General features: G+C 46.9%; 1 protein-coding gene across 3 annotated transcripts in view; it reads left to right on the top strand.

The window, feature by feature from the left end:
* PHACTR3 (phosphatase and actin regulator 3) overlaps positions 1 to 13,227 on the top strand; it is a 165,085-nt gene that overhangs the window by 71,521 nt on the left and 80,337 nt on the right. The window lies entirely within an intron of this gene.

Genomic DNA, 13,227 nt, shown 5'->3' with positions numbered 1-13,227 from the left:
GACAGTTACACTCTGGCCCCTCCAAGCCACAGGATGCTGCCGGTAGGGCCACAGTGCCTGGGAAGTACGTTCAGAAACATGACTGGACCCAGATGCTCCAGTGTTTCTGCTGTTCCAAAATTCCCAAAGCCAAACCATGTAAGTCAAAAGGTCACATCTGAGTTATAAAAACACCATCAAATTACTGGAGTCTTAAGTAGAAATGGATGTCACTTCCTTTTTTTTTTCATGGGCCCAGAGGGCTCCAAGAGCAGAGACACCACCCAGACCAACTCAGGAAAGGACAGCAGTGCCAAGCCCATTGGCTGACGTCTTTATTCGCTCCCTACCCCTGGGGTGTGCGAGGAGACAACAGAACTTCCTTATGTTGCTTTAAGTCAGGGGTCCCCAAACTTTTTACACAGGGGCCAGTTCACTGTCCCTCAGACCGTTGGAGGGCGGACTATAAAAAAAACTATGAACAAATCCCTATGCACACTGCACATATCTTATTTTAAAGTAAAAAAACAAAACAGGAACAAATACAATATTTAAAATAAAAAACAAGTAAATTTAAATCAAGAAACTAACCAGTATTTCAATGGGAACTATGGGCCTGCTTTTGGCTAATGAGATGGTCAATGTGCTCCTTTCATTGACCACCAATGAAAGAGGTGCCCCTTCCGGAAGTGCAGCGGGGGCCGGATAAATGGCCTCAGGGGGCCGCATGTGGCCCGCGGGCCATAGTTTGGGGACCCCTGCTTTAAGTCTTGGGGCAAATATGGCATCCTATAAATTCAGGGCCAAGGGGTACAGGAAACAGCCTGAATCAGTGACTTCAAATCCAAAAGTCTGATTCTTGAGGATCACACTGATCCCTCATTCACCCCTATAGAGACCTGACACTCCTCTACAGGCTATTAAAAAGAAGCCTGCTGGTTTTTGTTGAGTCCTGTCTTTTCTATGTTATGATTCCTTTCAAATCTCCATAAAGGTCCAACTATTATACTTGATCTGACAAATGTCCCCCCTTCTTCCTTATATTTATTTTTAAAATATTTCCATGGATATAATACATGCATGTGATAAACTATTAAGCAGCAAGAAAAGGTGCACATCGCCATTGTGGATGCTATTGTTACTATCATGAGTACTTTTATTAGACAGCGGACAGCACCCCTCCTAATCTTATTCTCTGATTATCCAATTCTCTGTCCCTGAGGCAACCTCTGTATGAGTTCCTTCTTAGTGACCCCTTGCAGAGCTATTTCAAGTCATACATCATATAGACGTGTAGTTGTGCCTGTGTCTTCCTGCTTTCACTAATGATGGTATTCTACACATGTTGTTTGTACCTTTCTTACTTGCCAAGATTTCTTGTGGGTATTTCAGATCAGTGCATGTCAGTCTTCCTCATTCTTTTCTGGTGCCTAATCGTCTAAAGAAAACACGTAGCAAAAATGTTCTTCTCCATTGCCCTATCAGTGGAGACCAAGGTAGTTTCCAAATGGCTGTCGGTAAAAGCGGCTCTCCCGTGAATAGTCTTTAACTTGCATGTGCATCTTAACTCTCAGGTTCAAGCCTATTTGAAACATATGCCCCAATGAGTGTAACTGCTGAGTCAAACGATAGGTGCATTTTAAGTTTGAGTAGATGTGAAAAATTGACCTGAAAATATACCAATTTATAATCACACAGAAATTAGTAAGGACACTATTTCTTGACCTCCCTCATCAAACCTGGTCATTGAGAATTCTAAAAGATGTGTCAACAAGAGTAGTGCTTGAAAACAAATCATTTGGGGTTTAAATTAAACCGTATTTGCAGTTGACATGATATAATTAATGTCTTGCATGTGCTTCAGAATGATGCAGTGGGATTGGGGGACGTGGCACATGAGAAAGACCAGCCACACTCTGGGAGTCCTAGGAGTTGAGTGATGGGTCTCTGGCATTTCGTATTTGCATGCCCTGTTTGTTTGTCAGTGTTCCATTTTTTTATACTTTCTAAAACAGACATTTTCAAGTCAGATGCGAAACAGTTTTAACATCTGACCCATACCATAAAAATGTGGACAATAAATTATGACACATTTTGGCCCTGGCTGGCTGGCTCAGTGGATAGAGCATTGGCCCAGCATATGGATATCCTGGGTTTGATCTCCAGTCAGGACACACATGAGAAGCAACCATCTGCTTCTCCGCTCTCCTCACCCTCTTCTCCTCCCACAGCCAGTGGCTTGATTGTTTCAAGCGTCAGCTTGGTTGATCCGATGGCATCAGCCTCAGGTGCTAAAAATAGCTCAGTTGACTAGAGCATTGGCCCCAGAGATGGAGGTTGCCAGGTGGATCCCAGTTGGGTTGCATGTGGGAGTCTGTCTCACAATCTCCCCTCCTCTCACTTTAAAAAAAGAATTATGACACATCTTCACTTTTCTGCCCGCATTTGGTAAAAGCTCATGGTGTGGCAGGCCCAGTCACCTCACTCCTCTAGGCTTCCCTACAAAGTTTAGAGATGATGGTTTTATTCCTCTCTTACAGATGAGAAAACAGAAGTTCAGAGAGGTTAAGTAGATGGCAGGACCAGGAACCCAGACAGCTAACAAAGTGTTACACTGCCTGTGACTGACCATCCCTTTGCGTGGTGAATGCCCCCTGGATATCACCTGTCTGCCTGGCTCTGAAGCACTAGTCACCCTGAGGGTCTAGTCAGAAGACAGGCCCTGGTGGGGTGAAAAAGACCAAGACAGATACAAATGGATTGTACAAACATTATAACAGCAACTTTTTTTAAAAAGAAGTTTCATTTTTTAGAGTAGTTTTACATTTACTAAAAGAAGTTGTACAGGAAGCACAGAGTTCCCATCAACCTTCTCTCCCCCACCCAGTTTCTCATATTAGGAACATCTCGCAGTAGTGTGGTACTTCTGTTAACTGATGAGTCAGTATTGATGCATTGTTATTACTGAAGTCACTGGTTTACATTAGTATTTGTGCTTGATGTTGCACATTCTATGAGTTTTGACAACTATATAATGTCATATCTCCACCCTATGGTCTTACAGATAAGTGTCACCACTCTAAATGTTCTCTGTGCTCCCCTTACCCATCTATCCCTCCATCCCTCCATCCCTCCATCCCTCCATCCCTCCATCCCTCCATCCCTCCATCCCTCTCTAAACCCCTGGCAAGTGCTGATCATTTTACTGTCACTATAGTTTTGCCTTTTCCAGGATGCCATATAGTTGATATCATACAGTCTACGGCCTTTTCAGACTGGATGCTTGGCAATATGCCTTTTTCTCATGTCCTCTTGTGTCTTGATTTCTCATTTCTACTTGTCATTGAATACCGTAATATTCCACTGTCTAGATGCACCACAATTTGTCCATTTACCTGTTAAAGGACATCTCATCCTAAAAATTGGTTGCTTCCAATTTTTGGCATACAGCCTTTTTATATATTTTCAAAATGGTTAGATTTCACATGTAAATCTCATTGGACTTAGAACATCATCTGATGCTCCCATGACCTGAGGCCCAAATGACCTGGATTCCAGCACTCTGACCCCCTGTCTGGCTTCATCTACCCTGTTCTTCTCCTACCCACCCACCTCCATCATGGCCACTCCAGCCTCTTCCTGTTCTCCCAAATACCACCCTGGGACCGGCATTCAGCACCTTCATGCTTATTCTTTCCTCTGTCCAGAAAGTTCTTAGCCCAGGTCTTATTGTCTGGGTCTCAATGCATGACACCTCCGCTGAGAAGCCCTTCCTGACTTCTTACTGGAAGGAATCTGCACTGCCCAGTAACTCTCCTTCACAAATTCCTGTTCTGATTCCCTTTATTGTGTTTTTTATTCCTTGAAATGGTCCTGTCTGCTTGTGTGTTTCCCACCTCCCCACAGAGGAAGGGTCCACACCTAGCCACATCCGCCGGCCCTCACACGGCACCTGCAGCACAGTGCAGAGCTGTGCCAACTATCTGTGGGATGAACAAATGATTCTGTGACCATGCTGATGTTCCTCAAGTTGATCGCCTTACCTCTCTACGCTAGGCACATTCATCCATTAGCAAGGAGATGAGAAGCTCAGCCTCAGTGATGTGTTGTGTCTCGGGCAGCTTGGGTGGGACTAGGACATGTTTTTTCACGTGCATCCCCCTTCCTCCAGAATGGAAGATGCGGGGCTGTCACTGTTGTATCATCCTAAACAAACATATTGCAAAGATCGGTTTCAAAGAGACCCTTATTTAAAGGTTCCTTCTCTCCTCTCTTCCCCCTCTATTTTGCCTTTGGAAGGTGTTGATGTCACTTGTGCCATTATTCATTCCTGAGGTGCAGATAAGCACCATAAATATATTCGTTTTGAACAGGTCTTGAAATGTACTGACATAATTTCCTCTTGTCAATACTTAGGAGCATGAGTGTCTTTTTTTGTTTGTTTTTGTTTGTTTGTTTTGGGGTTTTTTGGTGTGCTGTGGTGAATTATCCCCCATTGGGGACAGTTTGAAGGTATTTTTATGAGGATGTTTATGGGGATCACTTGTTTCTGAGTCATGCATTTATTTTAAGCCCAAGTTTCTTTTTTTTTTTTTTTTTTTTTTTTTTTTTTTTATTTTTCTGAAGCTGGAAACGGGGAGATACAGTCAGACAGACTCCCGCATTCGCCCGACCGGGATCCACCTGGCACACCCACCAGGGGGCGACGCTCTGCCCACCAGGGGGCGATGCTCTGCCCCTCCAGGGCGTCGCTCTGTTGCGACCAGAGCCACTCCAGCGCCTGGGGCAGAGGCCAAGGAGCCATCCCCAGCGCCCGGGCCATCTTTGCTCCAATGGAGCCTCGATTGCGGGAGGGGAAGAGAGAGACAGAGAGGAAGGAGATGGGGAAGGGTGGAGAAGCAGATGGGCGCTTCTCCTGTGTGCCCTGGCCGGGAATCGAACCCGGGACTTCTGCACGCCAGGCCGACGCTCTACCACTGAGCCAACCGGCCAGGGCCAAGCCCAAGTTTCTTGAAAGATCATTTAGATTTTTCAAAAACAGTAGGATGGACCATTGCCTCAGATTCTTTTTCCTTGTCCAGTCTTGCTTGTGGCAAAGGAAATTATTTTTAGGGAGAGAAGATTCAGATTCGATGATGCCAAGCAGCCCAGGAGGAGTTTTCCACGCACGCTGGCAAGGCGCTTGCGTCTTTCCGTGGGGAGGGGTCGTGTCCTAGGAAGAAAGTGGTGAGGCTTTTAACCAAAGTCTCATTCCCAGTGATGAAACTAGGACAAGTGAATGATACATAAATGTAAGAAAGAAAATTGTTACCCATAGTTCTTTAAATATCATTCGCCTTTTGTTGTATTTTGTGCATGTGCGTGCGTGCGTGTGTGCATATGTGTGTGTGTGTGAGATCTCATCAGACTGTAAACTCCCACCAGACAGACCCCTCACCTGTCTTGTTTATTCTACAGTGTGTCTGCCCCTGAAAAGATGCCCAGTGATACTATATGTGCCACATTTTTCAAAGCATAATATGCATAATTCTCTGTATTTTGTTTTGCACCCTGCTTTTTTTTTTTCTTCTTTTTTTTTTTGGTTTTAATTTAAATTTCTTGTTTCAAAAGATTTCTTTGCAAACATGATTTTATTGGGAATTTTATTGCGTTATAAGGAAAGTCATGTTGGAACCCCCTTCATACTGTGATCTTTGAGATCCTCACAATCAGTCTTTAGAAGTGGAGTTCTTGGGTGAAAGGGTCTGACTATTTTTAGGCTTTGATACACTTTTGCTAAATAACTTGTCAGAGAGAAGGTGCCAAGCTTCCATCTCATCAGCAAAGAATAAAGTGTCTCCTCAATATATCTCTCCCAACCAAAGAGTTGTGGATAGGGGTGTGCTCACTGTACTGATACATTCTTGCCACATATGTTAAGATATTTTCTCCACTGAGCAGCATCCTGTTTCATTTTTCTTTAAATGGTGTGTTTTCATGATCAGAAGTTTTAAAAATTATTAGGTCAAGTGTACTAGTATTTCTTCTTTAAGGCTTTGTGAATTGCTTTTATACTTAGAAGGTCATTCCCATCACCAAGTCGGATACTTAGCCGCTCATGAGGTCTTTCTGGTTCTTGGTTTCTTTATGTTTGTCCTTTAGCTCATGACACCCTGACCTTCTGAGTTAGATCAGGGAATCAGCCCCATCCTTTATTTTATTTTAAAAAAAAATTTAAGACTTTATTTATTCATTTTAGAGAGGAGGGGAGGGTGGAGAAGCAGGAAACATCAACTCCCATATATGCCTTGACCAGACAAGCCCAGGGTTTCAAACCGGTGACCTCAGCATTGCAGGTTGACGCTGCATCCACCGCACCACCACAGGTCAGGCAGCCCCATCCTTTAAATTGTCCATATTTGCCGCTGACTTGAAATGCATGTTTTATAGGATACCTACTTATCTTATTTATACTGACTTCTTCTTCTGGACTTTTATTTACCTACGTGTCTTTTTATTATATATTTATATATCTAGACTCCCTTAGCACATATTTATATATTACTTATTAATTATAATTTGTTATCAGTATGAGGAAATGACGAAGCTGGGGTCCAAAACTGCAGCATGTTTGAAATATGTACTCCTCCCGAGCTCCTCTGACTGTACGGACCATCTTTTCTGAACACGGGTGCTGTGACAGTGGCACTCTGACCGCAGCCAAGTGGCCAGGCCTGCAGGATGCGGCCTCTCCCAGAGCAGAGCCCAGCACTCCTGGATCCCAGAAGTTAGTGCTCCTTGGGCTCCTGCCTGGATCCCATTAGCATTAATGGACGTTCCGCTTGGGCCTGGGAAGATAACTGAGCTGTTTCCCCAGAGCTGTTAATTGGGGAAAAAAGTGTTATTGTTGTTGTTTTCCCTGCTTTGCCTGTTCCAGGCTTCTTTTTGCTTATAATGCAGACACACATGGTTACACACACACACACACACACACACACACACACACACACACACGGAAAGCCAGATCAACCAGAGGCCCTTCCCTTTGGGAACCCAAGCTCGACAGACGGAGGACCATCCACAACCTGGCTCCCGGGGATCAGGCTCTTGGCTGTGCCGGTGCTGATCTGGGGAGTTAGCTTTCTCCGCTGGATTTAAAACACCCTCAACTGCTTTGGGTCATCTGTGGGTCTTCTTCTTGGTGCTTCTCTCAAAGCCTCTTTTCTGGTTTTCTTCCTGAAAAGAATGCAAAATCTACATGTGTTCAGTAGGAACACACAGGGGCGGGGGAAGAGGCTGACTGAAGGTGTGGAAACTAAGGGCCTTGATGGGTTCACAGAACTACATCCAGGGTGTGGCTCAGGTGCCTGCCCCGGCCCCTGGTGCAGACCCCACCCGCAGGCGGCTCTCCCTCAGGTCCGCTCTGAGTCAGCATCTCAGCATCGCCCGCAGACTCTCCCCACAAGGTAGCAAATGACTATGAAGAGCCCCAAGCTCATATTCCAAAGCCTGGCAGCCCTTACATGGGAAAACAAGTGTCAATCCCAGGTTTTTAACAAGCCCTGGAACTGAGTCGCATGGGTCCAGCTCAGTCACGCATCCATCCACAGTGGCCAAGTGATAGTGACACTATGATTCGATAAGGCCTGGGTCCTGTGTCTGTACACAGGGTCATGGGGGGTGTGGGGAGGTAGGAGGGGGGGTATTAGTCAGGATTAGCTGAGCTCATGCTGCTGTAACAACCTGAACATGTGAGGGGCCCACAACCATGGCAGTCATTCCTCTCCCATTCTGGGTGTTGATTCTGAGACAGCAAAAGTACTCTACTTTGTCACACCCAGCTTGATGGGGCTTCCATCCCAACACATGCCTCCATGGTCATAGAGGCAGGAAAGAGGACCATGGAGAACTATGTGGTGGCTCGTCAAGCGTCCTCCCAGACTGACATATGTTCCTTCAACTCAGTCCTTTGGTCAAAGCAAGGACTTTGTACAAGCTGACTTCGACAAGGTGGGATGTGAATTCTCTCCCCCGGGCAAGGTGTTGAGCATCTTGAACAATAGTAGTCTGTGGTAATCTGGCCTGCTGGTTCCCAAATATCTAGTTCCGACCCCCTTCCCTCAGGAGCCAGCCCCAAAGTCCCAGCCAGTCAGAGCTTGTCCAGGATCTGTGTGGCAACTCATCTTTATAACATATTTGCATGCTGCTCTTGTCATTCGTCATGAGATTTACGACAACCGTGCAAACCTGTGAATTGTGTCTGTGTTTCCCACATCTACCAGCTCTATTACTGAGGGAAGAGCCTGGGGCATTGTTTTCGTCTGTGGATGCTGGATCAAAAGGCTTCCTACTGCCCAGAATTTCCATCTGGTCCCATCGGGAAGGGGGATGCGATTGCTGTGTTCGTGGCCGAGTTCCATCAGGACCCGAGCCCCAGGGTCACTGGTCCCACCTGCCTGGGCCATATGCAAGGTGCATGTGCCTGAGGGTAGAAAGGAGGGACAGTTGGTTCCAGCATGAGAACATGCACATTACTCAGACTTGGGTATGACGATATGAGCAAACATCTCCCCCAAACAATCCTAGTCACACTCCTGTCTTTGTGTGTTTCGTTTTCCAGTGAGGTCTAGTTTTAACTTACAGCATGTTGCTCTGTATGAAATGGACACTTTCGTAAGTCAGTGACAGCCCAATATTGGCAATAATTTCAAAATGGTCCTATCTGATGCCACATGTCCAATTAAACCTTGAGGAAAACGTAAATTAGCACTTTGCACGGTGCTGTTTGAAAAGGGGCATCAACATGTTTCAGCTGTGTTTCTGTCATGTCCTGTGAGCAGCTGTTCGTGGTGAAGTCATCACGGTTGGCCTACGCATGGCCTGCTGTCATCACCGGAGGGCCTCCCCCCTTCCAAGTGACAGGGATCACATTGCTGCCAGGGCCACGCCTCATCTAGATAAGAAACCATCAGATCTCATGAAAATTTAATGTGTCCAAGTGTATCGTTGCTTGAGGGTTTTTATTTTAATAAATTAGTTTTTAGCTCTTGGTAATGCCAGATGAATAAATTAATAATGGGCCTCCCCCAGGGGCTGTCGGGCTGACAGGCAGCACACTGGGGCGAAATTCCCTTTTCTCTTATTTGTAGCTTATCTTTAAAAGGGAATTTTCTCCCTTTATTCTTTGTCTTGGGAAATCTGCCAGATTCTGTGGGGCTTTAACTGGCCTCTGTGCTGTTAGCCTGAAGGAGCAGCAACCCCCCCCAACCCCAGAGAGTGGTTGAATCAAACGTGTAGTCTCCACCTCAGCCTTGGTTTGCGGGACTCTAAGCAGACTTGGGGGGTTTGTTTCACTTGCTCAAGCGTGCATTTTGGTTGCTGCTTTCTTTCCTAGTATCATCATGGGTGTGACCGATATTATTATAAAATGAGCATTATCACATGTCCCAGTGGGGAACCCCTGAGAGACCTGAAGAGGTCTGTGACCGAACTGGGGTCACGGGGCCAAGAGGAAGTGCAGCCCGCAGCATCTCCAGGCTTGGAAGCCCAGGATCTTTCCAAGCTGTTGGTGAGACCACACCCCTGGACGGCAGCCCCGGGCTATGTTTCTCCCAGTTCCCGCAGCCTCCGCTGCTTTCACAGGTGGTACCATCTCCTGCAGAGGAAAGGTATGTATGTGCTGGGCGGGCTTCTCCCGGGAGAAGGAGCATCACTGCCCAGCTGCCTTCCAAGGGCACCACATTGTCCACCAACACAGCTCTCAACAGGAGGCCAACACATCAGGCCGAAAAGGTCGCTGTTTCTTTGGGTGAGCCCTGTACCAAGTGGCTCACACCACACTAAGTGGCCCGCTGCCTCCTGGCAGCCCATGTTGCTTACATGTATATGTATGTCAATAAGCATTACAACCGCCCATGAGGAATCTGCAGGCTTACACGGAGACTGAAGCAGACAGAGGCTACAACCCCTTATGTCTCTTAATTCCCATGCCCTTGGCTTACTGGGTATGGGGAAGGAGCACCCATGGAGTGTGGTCCTGTAGTGCTCTCTCTGGCTGGACCCTCCCAGTGGGCACAGCTGACTGCACCCACTAAGCACACTGCCATGCTCCAGTGCCCGTGCTTGGTGCCCAGCTTGGCGCAAGTCCTCCCGCCGGAGCCCCTTTCCAACAGGAGCCAGGGCCACACACACTTCCTGGCGCCTTGTTTGATCTGAGCACACTTGCTCTTCCAAATATCTTTGTTTTTCTTTCCAGATCTCTGAAAGGGATTGTGTCTCTTCCAATTATCTTAAGAATCTTCACATAAGAGCCATGCCTCCTAAAGCATTTCACTCCATCCTTAGAGATTCCACAAGGAAACCCTGGCTGTGTGTATGTGTGTGTGTGAGTGTGTGTGTGTGTGTGTGTGTGTGTGTGTGTGTGTGAGAGAGAGAGAGAGAGAGAGAGAGAGAGAGAGAGAGAGAGATTTTTCCCCCCATTCATCTTTGCTGTTTTGCTTTTGGAAGGGGAGTATCTATCCATTCTGTTGAAAATCAAAGACTTGATCAAAGCATTTGCTTTTTTTGTGATTCCCTTAACACTGTGCAGTTTTGCCCAGGATCTCTGCTTCTGTGGTGTCTTTACTCATTCAACAAGTATTTATTGAGAGGCTTGCTGTGTGCCAGATATGAGTATGCCGAAGGCCAGCAAGGAGCCTGGCGCCGCCAGTGATGAAGAAGGTGACAATGGCAGCTCATTAGACATTGCTATATGCTGGACACTGTGTAAGGCTTCCAGAAGCATGCAGGCACTAAATCCTGACAGTCATCATTGCAGTAGGCACTGAAGTCATCCTGTGTTGTAGATGTTGGGAAACTGAGGCTCAGAGAAGTTAAGCGGCTTGTCCAAGTGTTGGCAGGGAATAAAAGCTTGCAGTCACACCTAGTGTGTTCCAGCTCATGGAGCCCAGTCTGGGCATTGCCATGCCGTGCTGTGCGGAACCAGCCCACAGTAGCCTTTGCTCTGTCAAGAGGTCCTTGATGAGCAGAGGTGGATTAAGGTCGATTGAGGCCGCGGACACAGCAGAAAATATTCGGCCCCTTAAAAAAAGAGAGAAACAGGGAAAATAAAAATACATGTTAACCATATTTTTAAGTAAATAAAAAATACTATGTACTATTTTTTTTTTTTTTGTATTTTTCTGAAGCTGGAAACGGGGAGAGACAGTCAGACTCCCGCATGCGCCCGACCGGGATCCACCCGGCATGCCCACCAGGGGCGACGCTCTGCCCACCAGGGGGCGTCGCTCTGCCGAGACCAGAGCCACTCTAGCGCCTGGGGCAGAGGCCAAGGAGCCATCCCCAGCGCCCCGGGCCATCTTTGCTCCAATGGAGCCTTGGCTGCGGGAGGGGAAGAGAGAAACAGAGAGGAAGGGGGGGGGGGTGGAGAAGCAAATGGGTGCTTCTCCTATGTGCCCTGGCCGGGAATCGAACCCGGGTCCCCCGCACGTCAGGCCGACGCTCTACCGCTGAGCCAACCAGCCAGGACCACTATTTACTATTAATGTTAAAATTTCACATATGAAACCAAACTTGGTGTCACTAGAAAAACGTGTAAAGTTGGGGTTTTGCTGGGCCCATCAGAAGTTGGGGTCCAGGGCAGATGCCCGGTGCACCCACTGTTAAATCCGCTTCTGTTGCTAAAGATGAAGTTTGTGTGGGATTCTGCCCTGATTGATGGGGGTGGGCAAGACATACCTTTCTTCTCCAGCTTGATAGAGTCATTGCAGCAGGAAATGCAGGAGAAGCAGCCATTCTGGGGCTCAGTGTGAGATCACCGGCCGCCCGGCCACACCATGACGGTTCTGATCCCCCACATCCTCGCCCACACTCCTGCCGTCCCCGAACACCTTTGACACCATCGCTCACACTTGCTCTACGCAGTTGCATGTTGATTCACAAAACAGGTGCCCCCTGAGAGCACCAACACACTTTCTGGCCCCATGCGAATGGGCTGTGAGAGTCGGATGCGAGGCAGCAGCACCCTCCTGCTCTCTGCCGGGTTCACGGCTGGCGCTCTCGGTGTAACTTCCTTTACTTAATGGATGGGAGGGAAATGACTGCTGAGGCCGAGCCCCAAGCGGTCCCCACGGACTCACTTTCAACAATGCATTTTAACCACCACAGGGGGATTTGCCTCTTAGACTGGGAATTGTGACCAAGGATCTTTCAGCATTTTATGTTTATAAAGGCAGTTGGAGAGTGATGACTTTTAAAGAGGCATTTCAGTTGGGAAAACTGGGGTTGTCTGAATTTACGAGAAGCAGCTAGAGGAGTTGTGTGCTATATGATGCTCTGGTCTGGGCACCCTCACGTGAGTGAGCAGTGTAGGAATTGCAGCAAGAAATCTCCTTCAGCTGGTCAGAGTAGAAGCCCAGTATCCACAGGGACCATCACCCTGTGCTCTGTGACCCTGGGCCGGTCACTGAGCCTTTCTAGACTATAGACATTTCTGTACTACATGGCTTCTGATGGCAATGCAGGTGAGACAAGTCAACAGCAAAAATTTTTAGAGACAGGTGTAAAAAGGGACAAATATATGGTGACAGAAAATGATTTGACTTTGGGTGATGGGTATACAACATAATCAACAGTTCAAATGCTATAGAAACGTTTACCTGAAACCTATATACTCTTATTGATCAATGTCACCACCACGTTAAATTTAGTTTTCTAAATAAAATATTTTTAAAAGAAAATTTTTTTTAAATAAACATCAACATTAAAAAAAAAAGTGTCAGTGAGCCTCCTGCAGGTGGATTTGCTCATTGTTTTTGTTTTTGTTTTTGTTTTTTAATCAAAAGTGCTCAGCCCAGCTCATTTTCCTCATCTGAGCTGGAGTCGCCTCTTCTAGGAAAGAGGCCCAGCCCCCCACTCCCTGCTCTCATGCAACTCTCTCACTGACCCCAAAACACTTACCTGCTGTCATGGTGCACCTATGTGTTCGATTCATTGATTGGTATCTGTGAGCCCAGGTAGCTGTGAGCCTGGTAGCTCTGAGCCCAGGTAGGCTGTGAACCTAGGACAGGTAGCTATGAGCTCAGTGAAGTCAGGCACCATGTCTATTTCTGCTCATCAATGTCACCCCAGCACCTTGCACAGAGTAGACTGTTTTGTTAGTTTGAGATTTTTGCAAAGTGACCCTGAGCTGAGGGTTAGAGGGCAAGTAACACATGAGAAAGTGCTCCCAGGAGAAACTGGTGACAGACCGGGAGAGCCTCACAGGAGAGG

Source organism: Saccopteryx leptura, chromosome 5 (genome assembly GCF_036850995.1).
Source record: "Saccopteryx leptura isolate mSacLep1 chromosome 5, mSacLep1_pri_phased_curated, whole genome shotgun sequence".
Taxonomy (NCBI): Eukaryota; Metazoa; Chordata; class Mammalia; order Chiroptera; family Emballonuridae; genus Saccopteryx; species Saccopteryx leptura.
The sequence above is the reverse complement of the archived record's forward strand: the minus strand, read 5'-3'. Positions and strand labels throughout refer to the sequence as shown.